The 24159-nt window shown below is 38.2% G+C and overlaps 1 protein-coding gene and 1 pseudogene across 1 annotated transcript in view; one reads left to right on the top strand and one right to left on the bottom strand.

Annotated features, from left to right (window-relative positions):
* Window positions 1-24159, bottom strand: part of Sh3bgrl (SH3 domain binding glutamate rich protein like) — a 69166-nt gene that overhangs the window by 20905 nt on the left and 24102 nt on the right. The window lies entirely within an intron of this gene.
* LOC110287064 lies at window positions 19820-20585 on the top strand (annotated as a pseudogene).

The raw sequence follows: 24159 nt of genomic DNA, 5'->3' as shown, positions 1-24159 counted from the left end.
AAATTGTCTGCATATTTACCCATTCAGACTTGCGTAAATGTTTGTGAGGTAATTACTTGAAAGACTACTGCATGCACAGTGAAAACAAGCACGTGCTGTATGATTATGTAGCAACAAGGGAAAATATTTACAACATGGGGAGGAAAATCAAGGAAATTATATATTTTTGTGATTCCAACTGTGAAAAGAAAAAAAAAGGTATATTCTTAAAAGACTAGCAAGAATTTAAACAGATTGCTTCATAAGTAAAATACATCATATATATTAAGGCCTTTCTAGTGGTAACATATTATAAAGGTAAGGCTGTGCACCAATGAATCTTTGGTACAAACACTCTAAGGTGTTCCTTCCTCAGAAACCCTACCAGAGGGGGTGGTAGGACTTCTTGTTTATATTCAAGAGAATATGGCAATGTTGATAGAATGTCATTGTTATGTTGTGAGAGATGAGGCTCTCTACAAGACTCACACAGGAGTCTACTTTGTTTACAAAGAAGCAAACAAATCCTGTAGTCTCAAGGACTTCTGTCAACCACCACATAGCATGAAAGTAGATTCTGCCTTAGTGTACCCTCCCACTCACAAGTCAGTACATCTTGACTGCAGTTTTACCGAGAATACAGCTGAACTATGCCAGGACTTCTGTCCCATAGGCACTGTACTATAATAAATGGATGTCGATTTAAATGGATAAAATTACAATAATCTGCTCTACAGCACAGAAAACCAATACAGGACCAAACAGATTTGGCTTGGAAACTCAGAGAACTTCTACCTATTGTGTATGGCTGAGCAAGCTGATTAACCCTGTGAGTCTCAAACTCATGATCTGTTGAAAATAATAATAATAATAATAATAATAATAATAATAATAATACCTACCTCTCAGAAATTTTGCACAGAAAATCACAGATAAGAGAAGCCTATTGCATTACCTGCTAGAAAACGGTCGTGACTATAAATTATAGGTTCTCATATGGCTAAAACCTTGCCTATTTTGCTCATCATGTTACTTAGTATCAACTCACTGCAGGTATTTTATAAATATATGGTGAAGGAATTAATAAGCCAATGAAAGTAAGATTGTGTGTGTGTGTGTGTGTGTGTGTGTGTCTGTGTATAAAATAAAGAATATTAAGAGATAGAGAGAATCTCTGCCCTCAAAGTACTAAACATAATGAATGATGCCATAGCTTAAAAGTCACAATACAGGGGAATGCCAGAGCCAGGAAGCAGGAGTGGGTGGGTTGGGCAACAGGGATTGGGGAGGGTATAGGGGACTTTCAGGATAGTATTTGAAATTTAAATGAAGAAAATATCTAATTTTTAAAAAAAAAGGAAACAAAGTCACAATACAGAAAAAGTCCTTCTGGGGTTTTATGAGAATGAAAGTGTATAGACAAGGAATCAAGCTTTGGAATCAAATATAGTAAGGTTTATATGCACAACCCAATGAAACCTTTCAGAAGATGCTATTAGTATCAATACAAAAAACTACACAGGAGTATATAAGATATTAAAAGAAATCTATGCAGTTGCTAGGAAGCAACTATAAGGCAAATGATATGTGACATGCTGGGAAAATGTCTGAGCAGTCACAAAGTCTAGTGACTTTCCTCACTCATATCACTGGGCTCTGAGAAATAAAAGCCCAGTAAAAGTTTAAAGGGTCACTTGGAAACCAAATTCTCTTTATAAAGTGTTGAAAGATTAAAGTATTTATACTATTGCAGCAAAACTCCTAATTATAAAGATCAGAAGTTAAATTGTTTAAACAACTCTCCATAAGGAAGTTAGAATATAAAAGTCTATGAGAAAGCTGACCGGAAGTTAAACATTGTCAAACAATACTTTTGTTAAACAAAACAATTCTTAAGCCTCAAAGTTAATCACCAGGTGAAAAAAAATATCCAGACACATTTTAAAATTGCTATATTTTCTTAAATTGGCTACATTATGTGGCAATTTCCTCCCAAAGGAAAAGAACTGCCACTCCCTGCATAAACAAGTGAGGAGCAGTAGAACAAATTCCTAAGTCAACCTAAACTTGAATCCTCAAAACCTACCAATGCAATTTGCTACTTGTGTTCACAGTAAAATTCCACCAATGTTCATGAGTGAGAAGAAGAGGTAACAGAAAATATTGTGAAATAACAAAGAGTTAGAAAGTCATTGTCTTAACCTCAAAAAGTTCCCCAAACCATTCTGTGAATAATATAAATACAAATAATACCCATACAGAGCCACATGCAAGTTCTCAGAAATGCAGTTCTTAATTATTTTCCATTGAAAGAATGTTCATCACTGCCCTTTGTTTTTCCAAAGGGAAAGAAAAATGGTTTTACATTTGTCTCAGTGCATTTTCTGCCCTATAAATGCTTTTCCCATGAACAAAATCTGCCCCGATATAATAAACGTATTTTAAGTCATTCCATTTCAAAGGTGATATTATGGTAGAAAGTAAGAAAAAAGGGAGGCAAGACAGAGAAAAGATTCAAAGACATTTGAACAATTGATAATTGCATCAATCAAATCAGGACAGAGTGTCTCAGCTAACTGACTCTAAAAATAAATAAATAACATCAAATGCAAATTATAATCTTTGGCCATCATGATCAAATTCTTAGAAATGTATAACAATTCCAAATACAAATTTTGTTATTGTTTGGGTTTTGGCTTGTCTGTAAGGCAATGTTTTGCTAGCCATCCATCCTTCACTGGGTGGCCTAGTAATTGCAAATTAACCAGGTCATCTGAAACACCCAGTAATCCCAAAGTAGCCTCAGGAGGAAACGTTAGGATAACTCATGCATACCCAGACCTGTCTGATTGTCAGTTCAACTTTGAAAGTTCAGTATATTTGTATTTAATAATTACTATTCGCCAGGCAGTGGTGGCGCATGCCTTTAATCACAGCACTTGGGAGGCAGAGGCAGGCGGATTTCTGGGTTCGAGGCTAGCCTGATCTACAGAGTGAGTTCCAGGACAGCCAGGGCTATACAGAGAAACACTGTCTCAACCCCCCCACAACTCCCCCCAGTAATAATAATAATTACTATTCACTCAAAGGCCCCAATAGCAAGAGACCTCAAATTTCTTTTTACACTTGGTAATTGGGTAATACTTGCAAGCACTTCTTTCAGACTTTGTATGACACATGGTCAGCATTACAAATAACAGAACCTTGTCTAAAAAAAAAAAAGACCTTTTTTAACACACATATTTTTTTTTTTTTTGTACATGGAATAGTTTAGAAGCTGCTGCCCAACTAGAAATGGTTGTCTGGTAAAGCTTATTTAAGATAAATAAGTTCAAGCAACTTTATGCAAACATTTGACATTGCAATTTCTTTTACTTTTTGTTTTACTTGTCCAAAAATCTTCACAGGAAAATATATATTGATGAATGTTTAACAATCTATATTTTTTTATTCTGGTGCTTCTTCAATACTGTACAGGCTGAGTTGGGAAACTATTATCTATTATTCATCTAGTTACAGACACACACACACACACACACAATCACATGCATGCACACACACCAAGGTATGCACAAACAACAACAACAACAAAAAAGATGGATTGAAGATGTCCATCAGTTGGCAGTGGGTTTGCCTATCACTGGAGGTAAAGGTAAGAGGATCAGGCATTTAAGGTCATCCAGAACCACACAGCAAATCAAGAGCCAACTTGGAATTTGTTTGATCCTATCACAGAGAAGGAAAAAGAATACTCTGCATGTCCAAAGTAATTCTCCTCTCCCTAGGCTTTTCTCTGAAAATAAATACTAAATACAGACAAACTGGTTGTGAATCTTTTATCATATTCTTCATATTTAAAAAGCTACTCATTTGTGCAGGAAGTACTTTTCTGTAAAACAAAAATAAAATACCAAATACTATTTTTTGACTACTTTAGCTACAGTATAGTTCTACCATCCCTCATTGACAATTTGTGAGGTGCTGTCATTACAAAGACAATTGAAAGACTTTATTTCAATAGACCAGAAAACTGTGTTCTTATGATAACAAATTCAGTTGCTATAGGCAAAGGGACAAGTCTGAGGCCTGAGCGGAACAGAGTGCCCCAGATGACATTCCAGAAAGCACCATGAGTGTACTCCCACACTTAGGTCAATAAAACAAGTTCCAAACTGTCCAGCTGAAAATAGCTGCCACATATTGCCTAATTAGTTAAACAAGATCAGACTCAAAGAGTCCAAAAAGTTAGTACGTTAGTGAATTGCTATACACACACACACACACACACACACACACAAAGACAAAGAAGTCTGGGCACTTTACTTCTTTACTTGCAAATTTGTGCAATGTAATTACTGACATAGTTATAAGAACAACTATCAAGACAAATAGCATATCTAGAAATAGGTACTACTGGCAAAACCACTGAAGGGTCTGAAACTTTATCCTGCTTGCTATCAGGTAAGACTGTTATAATTTTTAAGGTTCTACAAGAAAACACAGAATTCCTGAGAACATCAGTGTCTCCTTGGACCTCTTTCCAGTCCTACAGGGGGACAAACAGTCCAAGTAAGAGACTTGTTATCTTTTATAATGAGCAGTAAGCAAACTTACCCTTTGCCCTGGAGATAATAACAGCATGTTTCAATGCTGTTTTTCTGTATAAGAGCATACTGAGATCAGTAGCTCAATCCAGGAGATGTGCGTGAAAGCAAGGGATCAACAAAGGATACTGTTGCCAACACCTACCACTTACAATATACTTTGGCTATAAAACAGCTCCTCATTCTTGTCTTGCAGATTTTCCAAGGTGAAGCTCATCTGAGAGTCAAATGCTATGTTGGGTGATGAAAGCCTATATTTCTACCACCTGCTTAAGCAAAAACCCTGTGGGAGTGAATTTGTATAGCAATTCAATTAAAAACTATAAATCCTGGATACTTTCAAAATTCATGGAGCCAACTGAACTTCATACCTCTAGACACAATGCATTCACCTAACAGTCCCTGGTGGAGGAGGGTTATTTGTGAAATCAATTCTTGTGAATGACGTTTACACCTTTAACTTTTCTTACTCTCTAAACCAAATCTCTTTGTGTCTGCCAAAAGACAAAAGTGAATCATGACCTCATTGAAAGGCTAGACAAGCTGAAAACCATTTACTCTCTCTATAAACACTACTGCCTTAGGCATGTTGATCCTGATTCAGTGGTGAGTTGCTGAAATAAATCTAATCTCATTCAAGTTTTTTTTTAAGTGGCAATGGTCAAAGAGAAACCTTATTAAACATACAGTACACAGGGTTAGCAGTATAGCACAGTGGTAGAGCAGTTTGTCTACCATGCTCTAGACCCTGGGCTCATATCCCAGCACCATAAAAAGGAAAGAAAGACTCTAATGCCTAGTATAAAAACTGAAGTGTTATGTAAACAAAACTTTTCCTTTTAATTTTTATTTTATCAGTAATAATATCATGAATACCTTAGAGGAAATAAAATTGCAGGAATTAAAAATATTCACTTTATATTATGCTTTTTAAAAGTGCTCACCTTATTGCCACAAGTGTACACCAAATCTGTTTATGTTCCAACAAGAACCCACATATCCAAAAGAGAGAGGTTGGAATGAATATATACATTTGTGTGTGTGCATGTCTGTGTGTCTGTGTGTCTATGTGTGCTTGTTTTATAATAACAGTAAAATATATTTCATTAAGAAGTATACTAAGGAAGTGACTCATTCTAAGGCATCACCTGGTGATCTGATGATACTAAAGATGCTGAAATATATCTAAAGTATCCTATGTATAATTAACCATAGACATATATGGAGTCCCTGATAATCATCAGTTTCTTAAAAATTATTTTGCTTTGTTTCTTGGCAAATATACAATTTCCTTCAACATGCATGGGTCTTTGAAAAGGTCTATATGATAAACATTTGTTAATTGACTGCCCTCCAAAAGATCCAACAAGCAGCTGAAAGAGTCAGTGCAGATATTTGCACCCAACCAATGGACAGAAGCAGCTAGGCCCTATGGTTGAATTAGGGAAGGCTAAACGAAGCTGAGACAAAGGGCAATCCTATAGGAAGACCAGCAGTCTCAATTAATCTGGACCCCCGAGATCTCTCAAGCACTGGACCACCAACCGGACAGCATACACCAGCTGATATGAGACCCTCAACACACATACAGTAGAGGACTTCTGGGTCTGTGTTCATTCAGAGATGATGCACTTAACCCTCAAGAGACTGGAGGCCCCGGGAGTTTAGAGGTCAGGTGGGGTGGGGAGTGGAGACATCCACATGGAGACAGGGTGGGGTAGGGAGGAAGTGTGGGATGTGGAGAAGTTAGGGGGGGTGGGGGGGAATGGAATATGAAGTATAAAAAATAAATTAACATTTTTAAAAAGGAGCTTAAAAAAAAACAAAAAAATTCATTACAGAATTTGGCAAGCTTTTAACACTGACGCTTTGGTGACTTTGTAAAAAGTAGAGCAAAAGGCAACAACCTTGTAGGATGAATGAAACTCCTTATAAATATTTGTATTTTGATATAAAAACACAGAAAGTATTAAAAATAATAACTTAAGATTACCTGCTTTACTGTTCTTACCTAAATTAGGGCTTCAAATATAACTAGCAATTTTCATTTTTTCTTCAGAACATGTTTATATATAATATCCAGCAAACTAACCACCACCCCCATATTCTGTAGGGAGAATAAAATATGCAAATGCAATTTCTGTTTCATAAACATTTAAAATTTCAATTTACCATACTTCAGTAAAATACTTCTAAATCCTTACATGTCTGCTATTACACTAAGCACTTTGCATAGCTCATGTTAGTTAATGAGCAAACAGTTTGCACAGCACTTAACTCTCTAGCCAAAAACAACACAGCTAGAAAATGGTAGAAAAGAGAATTCAAACCAAACAAACTGAAACATACAATTAAAACAAAAATACTCATGTTGACTTGAAAAATCACACTTTCAATAGTTACACCCACTTAATATACATGCTGTCAAATACATTTCTGTGGGATTAATTTATTTTCAAGTCCACATCTGAAACTAAAAATAAATTTTAGATGCTATTGCATAAAATCATCCACCAAACTCATTTTATGATAACTAGTAGAGTATTAGGTTCTTGCTTCATAAAAAAATCCTAGGAAAGTTCTTTAATTGAGTGTATTTGTTAAATCCAGTAAGGTTGTAAGATCTATATGAGAAATTTAAGATTAGGAGCTTAGCATAATCAAATATTTTTTTTTTTACTCTTTACCTGGTGGTATGCTATGAAATGCACTCCGCTCCCCCGAGGGTACGCTGAATACATTCATTTCCCAAATAAAGACACACATTCCACGCATTCAGAAAATGGTTTGCTGAAATAAGTCACATTCTATTCAAGATTTTTTAGTCCAAGAAAAACAACTGACCATTTTCACTACAAAATCCTTATGAAAAGTAAAAGCATATGACACAGGGACTCTGATATTTGGTGTTAGTATGAAAATACAAGGAGTGCTTTGGTTTGGTTTGGGGGGGTTGTACTTGATTAGTTTTGATTTTATAAATATTCAGAGTTCATCTATAACAAGTACTCAGTTAAGATGAACAGTCCAGAAGCATATTCTATCACTGTGAAATTCATTTATATTAAGGCCTGATTTGCGAGGACCTGGAAATCCTGCTTTCTTACAGCACCCTATGCAACCAATTTTACCAAAAGCTAAAGCACAAATATTTGCTGTAACTACTCCGTGTGTGTGGAGAATTACTGGTAATATTATAAATCTGTCCACGCAAAGAACAGTCACAATCATTTTGTCCTTTTCTAGCAAGATGCCTGTACATTGCAGTAATTTTCCCCTTTTGACTTTACACAGAGAGGAAAGCCACCACTCCCTCAGGACTGAGAATGCATTTCTACTCTGGAAAGCAAAGAGCTCTGCTCTCAGCTGATTCATTAGTATATCTAGTCCCTGAAAAAATGCTCTCACACTCTTCCATACAACCAAGAGAATGGACAATTTTGGATATATTCACTGCATACCTAATAACAAGAAATCTAGTATCACTGAGGAAAACATGCTTCATACTTGCTTGTGAATACAGCTGACTGAGAAAAAAGAAAATTAAAGTAAATTCTGTTTTTTATTTTTTTCAAAATGCATTTATGGCTCCTTATAAAGAAGCAGAATTTCACCCTGAAAATTTGATTCCAGAAAGAAAGACTTTAAATTTTGTAGCCTATAAGTGAATCAGGCTGATGCATATAAATAAATGCATGCTATAACTAATAAGTTATTTTGAAAGAGAACAAGGAGCTGAGCATCATAGTGCATGTCAGTAATCCTAACATTCAGGAAGCTAAAGCAGGAGGATCAATATAAGCTCTAGGCCAGATTGGTCTACATAGTTTATCTCAAAACTAAAGTGGGGTCCATGTGCGAGGGACATGGATTAATGGTAAACCATTAGTCTAGCAAACATGCTGCCCTATATTCAATTCCCAACACTGAAAAAAATGGGGAGGATGGAATACTGAATGAGCTGTTTTGTCTGGATTGAGAAGTGCATTTACGTCACTTTCGTCCCCATTATACTATTGCCTGCTTTCCTGTTCTTGCTGGAACCCTTCTCAAGATATTGCCTCTCTGTGTCCCTCTTCTACTTTCCTGGCATTTGTGTATGCAGGGAATCCACTGAGTTTAATTAGAATTGCTTATATGAGCATGGGTGGGAAGCTATTTGCTGGGCCCTAGGCAACTTATCAGTGTTTATGTCACAGAAAAAAAAATCATATGCCTTGCCTCAGGAAACATTAATTGTCAATATTCCCTCAGAGAGGATTAGGGTTTACTAGGTCCCTGGTCTATCCATGATGAAATGTTGGTAGACCCAATATTATGCAAGCCTTGTGCAGATAACTATAGCTACAATAACTTCATGAGTTCAACAGCTATGTTTTGTCCAGATGTCTTCCTTTTGTTGCACATTCTGCCTTTTGTAAGACATTCCCTGAGTGTTGGAAAACATAGCAGGCTTCTTTGTACTGCTATTCTTTTTTTTTTTCTTTTAATTTATGTTGGCTACACATGCCAGTACCAGCACCAGAACCAACACAACCACCTCTACCACCACCACAGATCCTCCTTCACTTTATTTGGAACAATGTCTTTGCCTTTGTCTTACAGAACCCCTACCAATACCAATTCCAAACATGAACCCTTCCTTTAGAAAGCCAGTACAAGTACTGGCCCTGGAAAGGATACTGTTCTCGACCCTTTGAGACATGGCCTAGTTTTCTCAGGTCCTCACTCAGTTCTCTCTCTCTCTCTCTCTCTCTCTCTCTCTCTCTCTCTCTCTCTCTCCCCNCTCTCTCTGTGTGCACGTGTGTGCTTGTGTGAGAGACTAATTTGACTAATTGATTTTTTTCATGATGTATATCTTGTATAAAATGCAAAAAAAAAAGTGAGTTACTTTCTCATGGATCCTAACCTAATAGCTCTACATCACTTATGAATAAAATTTTGAATATGACCCATCCAAGATTCCAAGAACAGATGGTTCTCGTATTACACAGTAAGAGACAATGGAATGTTTATAGAACACTCAATATTGCTTTTCTTGTTCCTGCTCTCAGTAATGTCCATTCCCTTCACTTAATAATAAAAGGCTTGCTCAGCTTCTTAGCTCCAATTCTAGTGCAGGCTCCTGGGTCATTTCTCAAACACCCATTTCATGTGCTCTTTCATACTGAACAAGATACAGGACATTGTTCACATGGGGTACAAAGAAGTGAATATAGAACGATAATAAATCTGTGCCCCTGAGTTGACTATTAATGTTCGAAATTAGATATACCAATAAAAGGAAATTAATGCTGGTCATATAACTAACTAGTCAGGGTAGAAACTCAGACACCCCCCCCACACACACACACACACACACACAAAATAGAGACAGTGTGAAGCTATGTCAAAACCAAAGACAGAAGATGGTAAATTGAAAAACCAAAGAAATGCAGAGCATGGTGGCACACTCCTTTAATCCCAGCACTCGGGAGGCAGAGGCAGGCGGATTTCTGAGTTCGAGGCCAGCCTGGTTTACAAAGTGAGTTCCAGGACAGCCAGAGCTATACAGAGAAACCCTGTCTCGACCCCCCCCCCCCAAAAAAAAGAGAAAAAAAAAAAGAAAAGAAAAACCAACGAATTATCAGCCAGAAAACTGTATGTACTACTTCAGTAAGGCAGAGTTGGTGACAATTCTTCAATGGGCTAAAAACAAGTGGCAGCAGACTGTGAAACTACTTAACTACATATATACAATTAATATGAGTTATATGACAACACTGGAAATGTGAGGACAGGTGGGCAGGAGCAAAGGAGGTTGTGGCATATGAGAAAGACAAATGCCACCGGTCAGATACCAAGGGGCCAAATGAAGATTTTGAGCCCAGATCAACCTGTTTTCACCATATCAACATATTCCCATGCCTTAATGTGACCAGGAGGTGTCAAACTAGCATTCAGAATCTTCATTTTTAAAGAAGTCATCTAGGTGGCAGTGGACAGTCACATGTAGAAAACAGTGACTATTGTATCTTGAGGCTAACTTACAACATTAGTTTTTTGCCCATTTCTTATTAACCTTACTAACGTTTTTCAACTGAGGCAATTTTCAAAGACAACTTTTCAGACATACTCAGCTACCGTCAAAGCACACACATTCTTGTGCCACCTAAGCTCTGAGTTCTAATGACTAGAAACACTCTCAAAACTTTGTCCGTGTGCACTTGCATTCTGAGTCAGGCTAGGAACTAGCAGCCTATGCCCCACAAATTACAAGCTTATACATTCATTTTCTGTGCTGAAGTTAAACATTATCAGCACCATAATGATAGCAGTCTTGCATTTATTGAGTGGCTACTATATACAATGCACAGTGGTAAATGTATCGCATTACCATTTAGTCTTCAAAAGAGCTCTGTAAGTTTGGTATTAGCATCTTCATTTGATAAAGAAATAGTATCTAAGCCAGGCATGGTGGTATATGACTATAGTTCCAACACTCAGTAAGAAGAAGCTTTTGAATCAGTAGTTCAAGGCCAGCTGGAACTATGAGTTTGAGGCTTGTGAGGACTCTATAAGATCCTGTATAAAAAGACAGTCTCTAGGATAAAAAAAAAAAAATTAACTACCAGGCAAGATTAGTTGGAACTATCAAATAAGACTTGAGTCCATGTAGTCAAAGACTGTGCTCTGAATTGCTCAATTCTATGATGTGTGGAAATCTAAATTCCTCATGACTATTTGGCAGCTAATAAATATCAGCAATAATTACTGGAATGAATTTAAGGCACTACAATCCAACTGTGTCACATCCATACTTATTTTTGCACTCTTCATAATAAGTAGGAAACTGACCCAATCTAGAGCTTCATCAATAGATTATCAGGCAAAAAAGTTACATATACACAATGGAACTATTCATGCATTGAGGAAAAACAATAACATTTTCAGCAAAATGGATAGACCAAGAAACCATTATGTTAAATGAAATAAGAACAGCAGAAAAGCAAAAGCTTCATGTTTTCTCTCATGTGGGGGGTGTAAATTTAAATCTGTGTGTATTCACATGTCTAGCTCAGGCAACTAGAATGGAGACCATGAGAAGGGAGGAAGAGATCTTAAAGGAGGGACACAGGCTGAGGAGGGAGGAGAGCACAGGTGACACAAGAGCTAAAACATGACTATTTGAGGCACAGTAAGGAGCGTGGCAAGAAGACTCCAGGTAGGTTGGGGCAAGGCAATGAGTAGGAGGGATGAATAAACATATTCACATATTATGCAGGAAGACAACATAGACCCAATTATGCTGTGTTCTAACTTAAAAGATTAAGTTAAAAATAACTCAAGAATATTCTGAAGGGTAACAAAAAGGGACCCAGCCCAAAGTCCCAACTTATAATCCTTCATGATATTTAAACATACTGAGGAAATAAGTATAACTAGATACACACAATCCTTGTCATATTACTATGCGCCTTAAATCCAAAAGACCCTTAATTATTTCAAAGGGAGATAGATTTTTCAAAACAACAACAAAAGACACTAAGTGGAAGCAGAGGCTCACCTGAGGATTTTGAAATGCCTGTAGTCAGGTCTTATTCAATATCACACTTCCCCTTACAGCAAGAAAGTTATCCATGTTATAGGATTAAAACATCCATAAAGACCATTTTGCTGTTAACATAAGTGGTAAAGCAGTATTAACAATTACCTCTGCAGTATTAACAATTATGTCTGCTAGCCATATTTACTACAGAAATGTCAAAATTACACCAGAAGAAAAGAATTATTAAAATCTTAAAATTAGCCAGGTGTGGTGGTGTCCACCTTTAATCCCATCAGACAGAGGCAGGCAGATCTTTAAGTTTAAAGGCAGCAAGGTCTATATAGTGAGTTCTCAAATAACCAGGAATACAATAAGAGAATGTCTCAACCCCCGCCCCCCGCAAAAAAAATCTTAAAAATAACCCCTACACTGAACTGTTCATAAATGTTTTGTAAAGTCATGAAAGGAAAAGATGAACCAGTGAGATGGCAAAATAAAGGCAATTGCCACAAGACATAAATAACTGAGCTCATTCTCAAACCCATACAGTAGAAAGAGAGGGGACTGGCTCCTGCAAGTTGTCCTTTGACTTTCACACATGTACTGTGATATATCTTCCCTCTTCTCTCTTCTCTCTTCTCTCTTCTCTCTTCTCTCTTCTCTCTTCTCTCTTCTCTCTTCTCTCTCTCTCTCTCTCTCTCTCTCTCTCTCTCTCTCTCTCTCTCCACATGCTATGATGCACAGTTATACACCAAATATACAAACTATTTCTAAAGGACTTAAAAAGGAAGCTTGGCCTAGTAGTGCATGTTCTTAATCCCAGAATTTGGAAGTAGAGGCAGACAGATCTCTTTGAGTTCTAGGCCAGCTTGGTCTACTTAGTGAGGTCTAGGCCAGATAGACAGAGAGCTAAATTGTCAAGCCTTATCTTGAAGAAATATTTGTACATAATACCACATTGATTGTACGTTGTTTATCAGTGTGCTTACGTGAGAATAGTAAATTGTTTCTGAATTGCTCAACTATTTGTAATGGGAACCTGCTTCTCTAACTGTAATTTGAATACAGAAAAGCTAATCAAGGAACCATATACATTTTTATGACCCAATTGAATAGATCATTTAGAACCATGCAAAATACTAAAGAAGAGACAGATATGATGGTGCACAACTCCAGTTGGAGACATATGTTTAAGTCTATTAGACTTAAAACGCCAAAAGAAAATAAAAAAGAAAAGGAAAACTGTTGCTGAGGGTGGTAGCATGTGCCTGTAATACCAGCCGCACTTAGAAAGCCAAGGTAGAAGAATTGGGAGTTTAATAAAACTGGTCGGACCACATAGTGAGATTTTGTCTCAAATGGGGGAGGTGGCTGGCGCTCAGCAGAAGATCACTTACTTGTCCAGCAAGCCTGAAGGCTTGTATTCAACTCTCAGGACTGCTTTCAAAAGGAGCCCAAGGAGCAGTTAAACATTAACAGTCAAGTGGATGGAAGATGAAACAATTCATCAAGTGATAGAAGAAGAAAAACAGATGTCTCGACAGGATATTCAAAAACATTGAGGCAAGAAAATGTGCCTGCCAAGTGGGGAAATACAAAAGCAAACAACTTCTCATTTCTGCACATTCCAGGCTTATCAGTTCAAAGTAAGACTTTATTTACCAGCACTAACTGTAGCTAACTCCAGTCAAGTGCTAACTTCAACAATGCCAATTCATAGCTATGGAGCCTGGCTTTGCTATTACTGTCTATAAGACCTGGGGCAACCTAAATGCTCTTGAGAGTTGGTTCTCTTTTGTATAAAATCCATACAGATGCAAGGAATAAATGAGGGAGAAATTGGAAAGTGTCTGGCTTCATGCCTAGAACTTGAAAGGAACTCAGTAAGTGGAAGTCTTTCTACACTCAGTACTCCTTTTTCCTACCTGTGCTTCAGTCTTTTGCCAAAGTCCCATCATCCTTAGACCATATTTAGATATACTTATTTTCCTTCTCTCGATTATTTTTAAAAATGGGTTTTCTAATACTATAATTACACCATTCTCCCCTTCCCCTCCCTCCCTCCAAACCCTCCCATGTGCTCCACTAATTGTTCCCTTTCAAATTCATGGCCTCTTTCTTTTTATCATTTTGTTACTTTTTTGTTACTCTGTGTGTGTATGTGTGTGTGTGTGTGTGTGTGTGTGTTCCTAAATACATAAATGCAACCTGTTCTGTCTGGATGTTACTTGTACAAATTATTTTTACCTTGTCCCTTTATTATTTTTGTTTTCATTTTAATTAAGCAAATAATACATTAGATATCATTATGACATTTCAAACAAAGTGAACCTTGTGGTTATTGTAGCAGTGGTTTCTAATCTATAATGCCAGCAACTCTGGAGGCTATGCCATGAGAATTGACTTATAGATAATGGTGAGGGACAGGGGTCGGGGAGACAGTGGGGATATAGGAATGAGTTATTATAAGGAAACTGTGAAACTGTATACACACAAAGCATATTACTTCAAATTTGTGTGATAAACTCCAAATTTACTTAGAAGTATTTACAAAGTTGATGGCAACTTTATGTTAATATTTATTCTTTCAATTAATGAGTCATAAAAATTCAATAACTACAAGAGACTTTCTAAATTCAGAAAAACCAGATCCCAGTATACAACTGTAGGGTTATACAATGCTCTCTAGTGAGAGTCCTGAGACAGTCATCTTGAATACAACATTTAAGAGGGCATCAAATTCAATAATCAGATGAAAATGTCTTAAAGCAAGTGCCTTGTTTTAGTTTGTGTTGCTATAAAAGAATAACACCGAACAGACAGTATATGAAAAACAAATTTGTTTCCCTAAATTATAGAGGCTGGTAAAGGCTGTTTGTTGATTCTGCAAAAAGAATCATAAGGAAGAGAAGAGAGAGGGAGGAGGGGATTAGAGACTGGAAGAGGAGAAGGAAGAAAACACCCAAAAATGGCTGAACACATCCTTTTATGCATCATTCACTCTTCTCATAGCATCTATCCAATGCACAGAAGCAGGGAGCTCATGAGCTCCTAAAAGTCTCCTTAGTACTATCACAATGACAAATTTCAACACAAATTTGGAAAATAATCCAATACTGAAAACATAGTAGAGATAGTAGAATTAAAATTTTAAAGTACAAATAAATACAGAACAAAGTTACAAAATCTTAAAGCCCTGCTGTAGCAGAACCACCATAAGGATGAGGTGAGAGAGGTGAGTCAGACAAGAGAAGGATTCTATCCTGGCTCATAAATCTATTGAGGATTTGACCTCAAATGCCTAAAACAGAATGAAAGACCGGGTCCCATTTCACAATACAAAAAGTGTTAAGTAGGATGTCCAGCTGGACCTCCAAAATGTAAGCTGATCCATGGCACAGGTGCTTTCAGGGAGAAAAGGCTTCCTTTGGCAAGAAAGTAAAAATAAGAGACAAGAGGCAGCCCAAGGAGTGAGGGCTGGCTAGGTAGAAAGACGAAGTTCCTAAGAGCAACAGCTCAGGGAGAGTGCCAATTAAGTAGTAAACTCTTTGTTATTCTGAAAGCCTGCCAGGTGGCCCACATTCTTTCTCAGAAGGCAAACAGCAACACATTTGCTCCATCATCATCACCACCACCCACCACTAAGACTATTTAGTGCTTACTATGGGCAACAAACTACACAGCAAGCTTAACCTTGTTTAATTGCTCCAATTCTGTGATAAGTATGTATATTACCTATATTTTCTTTACTGAGTTCTAGAGGGAATCATATATATATGTATATATATATATATGTGTGTATATATATATATATATATATATATATACACACACACACATGTATGTATGTAAGTATATTATGACATATCTGGACAAAGATTGTAGAAACAGTACAAAATTTTCAGATAGACATAATAATAAATAATAATAAATCAAGTAACACCATTGAACAATTACTATTTTAAGCAATATGCTAGGTATGTTATCTGATTTTACATTAACAGTAAAGGATTATATCCTGATTTTACTGAGGTTTACAGGGGAGAGTAACACATACATATAGACAGTAATATACACATATGAGGATGAATGCAAATATTTAGCATTTCCTGTATAACAAAGATCAAGCTTAATATTGTATGCATAATCATGTTTAATTTTACTTGACAGTACCTGCAGAAGATTGCTGCCATATCTCTTCTAGTTTGTCTTCTGTTGCTGTTATAAACATTATGATCAAAAACAACTTGGGAAGAAAAAGATCTATTTCTGTTTACAGCTTACAGTACATCATCATGCAGGGAAGCAAGGGCCGGAACTGAAGCAGAAAACATACAGTGATAGATATGTTTAATGTTTACCTCCCTTATGCTATCTCTACAATGATTTCAGCATTGGATTATTTTCCAAATTCGTGTTGAAATTTGTCATTGTGATTGTACTAAGGAGGAGACTTTCAGGAGCTCACGAGCTCCCTGCTTCTGTGCATCAGAAGTGGCTATAAGAAGAGTGAGTGATGCATAAAAGGGTGTGTTCAGCCCTTTTTGGGGGGTGTCTTCTTCTTTCTCCTCTTCCAGTCTCTAATCCCCTCCTCCCTCTCTCTTCTCTTCCTTATGATTCTTTTTGAAGAAGCAACAAAAAACCTTTACCAGTCTCCTTAATATAGGGAAATAAATTTGTTTTTCATATACTGTCTGTTCTGTGATATTCTGCTAGAGAAACACAAACTAAACTAAGGCACTTGCTTATACATCCCAGGTCCACCTGCCTAGTGGTGGTACTACTAGCAATAGGCTGGGCCACCTATATCAATTAGCAATCTGTAATATGCCACACAGACACACTTATGAGCGAATCTAATAAAAGCAATTTCTTCAATTGAGACTCGGTCAGTTAAGTCTAGTTCGCAGATGAAGCTCAATAGTTGATATCTTTTACTCAAAGTTACTACTTTTATAACTAGAACCTTCTAGAAGACCTTTATTAACCATTTTGTGCCTTCATTTAACTTTAAAGAGTTTAGTATAACCTATGAAAGCAATAAAGCCAACACAAACAGAACTGAACACAACCAGACATTTGGAATTTATGCAAAATATGTTTTGGTGGTCCTTGGCAGCTCATGCCTGAAGCTAAAGCAGAAGGATCCAAAATCAAAGGATGCTTAAGCTTCCAAGAGAGAACAAGGATCCAGGAACAATTTAGCAAAATGAAACGGAGGGATGACAGACAGATGGAAGGACAGAGGGAAGGAGGGAATGAGGCAGGGAAGGAGAGAGGCAGGCAGGCAGACAGGCAGGCAAGAGAGAGGCAGGTGTAGCTCAGCATTGCAGCATCACACCTTATATAAGGTGTGATGGCCAAGAGGGATTCACTAGTACTGGAAGGAAAACCCAACCTCTTTAACCCCAAATTAAAGGACCATATATACTGTCTGGTTTTTCCTTACCTCTAAAGATGTGTTATTTTGTTATACTACCAAGCCAAATTTCCTTTCTCTACCACCAATTGGGTGTCCAATAATCAGATTACACTTTTTCAATACAATTGAACATTTTGAGAAAAATTTTGACTAGTTCATCAAGAACTTGAGTATCATCATCTAACAGTAATTTGGTAAAAAGAACAACTGCTAGGCATAGGATTAACTTGTTAAAGCAATATAACTGCTTCTTAGCACAGAACAAAAATCCCATAATATATTGCTAGTTTGCTTAGATCACCAGGTCCAAATGTAACTGATCACACATATGAAAAGAATTTGCCAAAACGATACTTTAGTTCCTCCATTCTACAAACTACAGCAACTAACATTTTAAAATATATTAGTATATTAAAAGAAAATATACATCGCCTCCTTTAAAAGTATACTGGTCAATAACAGTGTTGTCTAGTTACTTTAAATGATAAACTAAATTAGGAGTTATGAGAATTTGTTGACTCCAAATTTACAAACAGATCTTCAATTTCAAGTCCATCTTTCACATATGAGTCTAGTTAAATTCCATTCACTTCACCAGAAAACAATTTTCCTGAAAGAGTAAGAGCTACTAAAGATTCTGTTGATAGGCTTCCACTAAAAGTTTGAATGTATTTACACATGAGAAATTTCCAAGACAATCCAACATGACTTTCATAACTTCTCCCTGAAGAAACACAGAACACTAACTAGTGAGTGACTTATTTCATCATATTAACATATTATTTTAAGCAGAAGTCCGTCAGCAAACTAATTTGAAATTCTCCAGTGTCAAAATTCATATGGAGGAACAGGACAGACTAATTACAGGGTACTCAGCTGTCCCCTAGCTTGGCTCCGAGTCAAAGTACAAACACAGGAATCCACTGGTTTACCTTATGTGTCAAGAGTCAGTAGGAGTCAAACATTACAGATAGGAAAGAACACAGCTTTATATAAACAGCAGAAAGGCCAGGAGTACTAACAATGCTTTAAATGTATGGAAAGTTTTAGAGCTTCTAACATCTGCCACTATGTCTTCAAGGCTCTACAGAGCTCTCCTCTGACTTCCACATCAGTTTTATTCCATTACTTCAAGCTGTTCCAGCCATAAAAGATAGTGCTCATATTTCTCAAATATGCCAAACTCATTTACTTTCCTAGAGCTGTCAGTTGTGGTTCCTTTACCCAAAATATTAACTTTACTGCACACTGTTCAGCTATTTCATCCTTCTTCCCTACTAGGCTTAAATATCACCTTTGCAGCATGACTTTCCCAGACCACACTATTTAAAGCACGCCTCTTGTTAGGATCCCCAGCTAAGCAGTGCCCTAGTTCTTTGTGGCACTTATTACAAGTTGAAACTATAAAGTTGAAACCACATCCTTTCATTCTGTGTTTTCTTGTTTAACATCTATGATATCCTTTGGAATGTAGAGTCAGTTTAAGGACTATATAGATCTTGCTGATAATCCCAAGGGCCTAACACAAAAGCAAGCATGTTGAAAATACTTAAAATGGAGCTCTTTCCCCGCCCTGGAGTCCACATGTCCCACCCCTTGCGGTGTCCAACTGAGAGCTGCAGGCCTGGGATGATCCCTGGCTTCTTTTCCCCTCTCTCCTCTGAGGAGCATCTGGGGCACCAGCAAGCGGAGCTAAGCCAGCAGGGTCACTGTGCGGACAGCAGTACTAGTGCCTGGTGGGTGCTCAGGTCCCCAAGTGCCTACTACTAGTTCGTGGGTCTGCAGGGACAAGCCTCATAGCAAGGACCTGGTGCCTGAATTCTTTGGAAACTTTATCTGGTGTGTGTGTTGGGGGGGGGGGGTTGCTTTGTTTTTGTTTTTTATTTTTATTTTAATTTCTGTCTTTGCATCTGTGCTTGGTGAGGGCGTTTGCTGGGCTCTCCTTTTGAGCATACAAACCACAACATCCTATGCTGATTTTCATGTCACATATTATTAATGCTCAGGATGCTTCCAGATGTACAGCCAAGATTTGAGATTTAGCACTCAGACCTTTGAATCAGGAGATAGGAAGTCCTCCAAAAACAAACAAACAAAAAAACCAAAACCAAAAACAAAAAAACCCAGTGCCTCCTATGAGCCCCCTCACAGAGATTTGATGGGGCAGCAGAAAACAGCTGAAACCCAAGAGGGGACAGTGCAGATTCAGAACGGTGTGGTGGCTACTGGAGAGGACCCAACTAGTGTAGCTATCGCCAGCATCCAATCGGCTGCCACTTTCTCCGACCCCAATGTCAAGTGATGTTCAGGGTGATCCAGGTGTCTGAAGGGCAGCTGGATGGCCAGACAGAGGACTCAGCACCATCATTCGTTACCCTGCCACTCAGTCACCCAGGCAGTGATCCAGGGAGCTATCACCAGTGATGATTGCTTTGACATGGAGGGAGCAGCTGCTGAGTCACATTGTACTTATTTCCCCAGCACCACAGTAGGAGATGGGTCAGGGGGTACCACATCTGGGAGTAAAACAGCTGTTATTACCATCCAGGGCTCAAAGGCATTACTGAGGCAGGCAACCCCGCCCACCACGGGGTCAATTCTTTGTGATGATGTCACCACACGAAGTATTGCAGGGAGGGAGCCAGCGATCAATTGCCCCCAGGACCCACCCTTATTCCCCGAAGTCAGAGGCTCCCAGGACAACTGAGATGAGAAACTGAGGGCTCAACATAACGAAGTGGGGCACAGCCGCTGGGACAAGATCAACAACTGAATTATACAGCTGTCCAAATCGCCCCAGACTGCTTCTCTGGAGAGCATCAAGTCTGGCCAGAGTAAAGGTGCAATGCTGTCCAAAGCCTGTGATTATATCCAGGAGCTGCAGCAGAGCAATCACTGGTTGTCTGAAGAGCTGCAGGGGTTAGATCAATTGCACCTGGACAATGATGTGCTTCGGCAACAGGTGGAAGACCTTAAAAACAAGAACCTGCTACTATGGCCTCTGTTATGGCACCATGGACTAGAGATTGTCATCAAGAAAGACAGCAACTAACTCTGGGGACTCAGCAGCTTTGGGCCAAGAACTGCAGATAGGATAGGAGCAACAGGCTAAATCCATGGCCCTCTCCTTCACTGCCTACTTCTGGCATGGGACTCAGGGGAGTTTGGCAAGTGTGTTTTCCCTGTGGTGTGGCAGTCTGCAGTGAGTGGTGTGAAACACAGTGTGGACGTGCATCAACAGCCTTGCCTGCTCCCGCTGCACAGTCCCCTCCCTGGTGCTCCTTTGGCACATGGCATGTCCTGTCTCCTTGGTGGACACTGGACACATTAACCTGGGCTTGCTTAAAGTGCCTGGAAGAGGGTCTGCGGGCCTAGTACTTCCACTGGTTCCTTTTTCTGGAGCAGAAGTTAAGATAAACACCTGAGTACTCTGGGGAGCAGGCTTCCTCAAGAGGTTGGAAAGGATGCTAGCTGGCTGCTATCCCAGGAATAGGAGAGGGGCCAGTGAGCAGCTGAGGCCTCCACAGAAGGCTCTGGAGCCAGGGAGAATTATAGGTGGGGCGGATTCACTGAGAGCCTTCCCTGTTCTGGAGATGGTTCTTTTTATTTCTTTACTTCTTTTTAAAGATAAAATTGTTTAAAGCCACAAAAAAAAGAAAAAAGAAAGAATGAAAATACTTAAAATCACACTTGCTTATGACAACCTTTTCGTGGAATAGGCGTGGAAGTGCTAGCATTCTCCTTTTCAAGTTAAAGTCATGGGGGTTAGTAGAAACTAAGGAAAATATGAATCATGGAACTGAAACTCAACCACTAAACTTCCCCTCCCTGTCCATACTCCTTCCTACCATGGTATAACTAAAATTTCCCTAGTGACTAGCAACCTCACATCGTAAAATCTGATGACTTTTCTACTCTCTGGAAATTAGTTCTAGGTAGTAGATATGAAATCAAATCACATGTTTATTTTTAAAATGTTTTACTATTCGTGTGTGTGTGTGTGTGTGTGTGCAGATAACTGTGGAATCCAGAAGCAGACATCAGACCCCTGGCCCTGAAGTAACAAGCTGGAGTTACAAGGTGCTGGGAACCAAACTCAGGTCCTCTACAAAAGCAGCAGGCACTCTTAACTGCTGAGCTGCCTTTCCAGTCCCAGAATTCTTTTTTTAAAAAAATAGTATTGGTTATTACATTATTGTCAAAAGAGGGCTCCAGTTACATCCAGACCACTTAAGATGCCTAAACTAGTCAGCTCTGGTCTATCTAGCAAACTAGCCCTGTGACTTAAACCAATGCAAATTTTATCCCCTTACAGCTCTCAGTGCAGTTTGGCATTTGACTGACAATGATGAACTCAAGATGGTGACACAGCTGTGTACTTCTAACAGCCCTGGTGGAAATTACAATTTCTTTATCTTCACTAATCTCTAGGGACGAGCTACACTCCTTACCTTGGGACCCCATCATCACATCCCTCTATCCTTGAACTTCCAGAGGAATATTATCTACTTCCCCTCTGTCAATAAATTTCTCTATGCCCTCTTATAAGAATACTTCTGATTACATTTATGGCTCACATAGACAACCCAGGAAATATATCCTATTTTAAAATCTTCAATAAAACCTTCAATATTTCCTTTTCCATATAAGATACACAAACAGGTTCCATATATTAGGACCTGGCTATCTCTGGTAGGCATTATTAAAGCAAGCTACAGAATAAGACTGAATCGATGTATACTCCCAGGATGCATCTACTAAGCCATGAGTGTCTTGCCCACAGCCATACAGCTGTTGTAGGTTGTTACTGGTTTCCTATGTGACTGGCATTCTCACAAAAGAACATTTTCATCCCTCAACTCTCACACACACACTATTTGAAGGCACATTATTGATAAAAATATTAAAATATTATTTTAAACATAATAATGAAAATATGGAAAGACATGGAACTAAGAAAAATATTTTCATGGTAGACAAAAAATTCTTTTAAATTATAGTTTCAAGGTGGCTGCCAATAGTCCAGGTTATATTATATAAGCAAAAATCTGGCCATATACCAAAAAGTAAGGTGGATAGACAGTAATTATTTAATGAATTCAGATTTTACAACTTAAAAATACCTAGATGAACTTGAAAATTCCTTATCTCTACCCTACTCCACTCCCCAAATATCTTTATCTTTCTATATAAATAAAAAAATTGCAGACATTCCATCTGAATCATAAAGATGGAATAAAGTTTTAACAACAGCGACATATGTAAGTTTGTATATGTTCTCTAGCTGATATTACCAATGAACTATGTGACTTTGCCTAACTTCCTTCTCTATAAAACTCAATTTCATGCTAGGCAGCAGTGGCGGTGGCAAATGCCTTTAACCTCAGCACTCAGCAGGCAGAGGCAGGTCTCTGTGAGTTTGAGACCAGCCTAATATACAAAGTGAATTCCAAGACAGTCAGGGCTACAAAGAAAAATAGTATCTCAAAGAGGAGTTGCGGGGAGGAGGGGGGCCATGATTCAATTTCAGGTACAATGAGATGACTCTCCACCTGATGGCAATAAAATTTTATCTTCAATCAAAAATTATTACTGTGAATGATCTAAGTCCTTAAGCATGCACCTATAATAACATTGCTAGGGAAACAGAGACAAGTGGGGCCTCAAAGGTTTGCTGGCCAGTCAATTCAGTCACATTGCTATCTTTAAAAAAAAAAAAAAAAAAAGGTGAACAGTGAAGAATTCCTGGCTTCCCCAAACATTTACACACAAAAAAACTGTGTGTAAAATACATGTTTATTTACATGTGAGCATTCGCATGCACACAAATCATATTTCCCAAATTGTTGTAATAGAAAGTGGAATAGAAGTACTTAGGAGTAAGATGGTAGATTATGATACTCACCACCGAAACTTGGTATAAGAAAAAGTCCTTAAACTGTAAGATAGAGTGTCTAAATGAGATGAAGCAAGGGAGCTCCCTGTAGGAACATAGGTAGGAGAGCCAAATTAGAAATCAACTGCAGGCCCTCTTCTATGGGCATAACACAGCCAAAATTAAGATGCCCTCAAGAATTTCATAAATTCATTCTTTTTAATAGCTGCTGTAGTAATCCATTGTATAAATGTACCACATTTTCTGCATCCATTCCTCTGTTGAGGGACATCTGGGTTCTTTCCAGCTTCTGGCTATCATAAATAAGGCTGTTATGAACATAGTAGAGCATGTGTCCTTAAAACATGTTGGAGCATTTTCTGGGTATATGCCCAGGAGAGGTATTGCTGGATCCTCAGGTAATACTATGTCCAATTTTCTGAGGAACCGCCAAAATGATTTCTAGAGTCATTGTACCAGCTTGCAATCCCACCAGCAATGGAGGAGTGTTCCTCTTTCTCTACATCCTCGCCAGCATATGAAATTCTTAGGCAAATGGATGGATCTGAAGGATGTCGTCCTAAGTGAGGTAACCAAATCACAAAAGAACACACATGATATGTACTCACTGATAAGTGGATATTAGCCCAGAAGCTCAGAATACCCAAGATACAATTTGCAAAACACATGAAACTCAAGAAGAAGGAAGACCAAAGTGTGGATACTTCGATCCTTCTTAGAAGGGGAATCA

The sequence above is a fragment of the Mus caroli genome, chromosome X, assembly GCF_900094665.2.
Source record: "Mus caroli chromosome X, CAROLI_EIJ_v1.1, whole genome shotgun sequence".
Taxonomy (NCBI): Eukaryota; Metazoa; Chordata; class Mammalia; order Rodentia; family Muridae; genus Mus; species Mus caroli.
The sequence above is the reverse complement of the archived record's forward strand: the minus strand, read 5'-3'. Positions and strand labels throughout refer to the sequence as shown.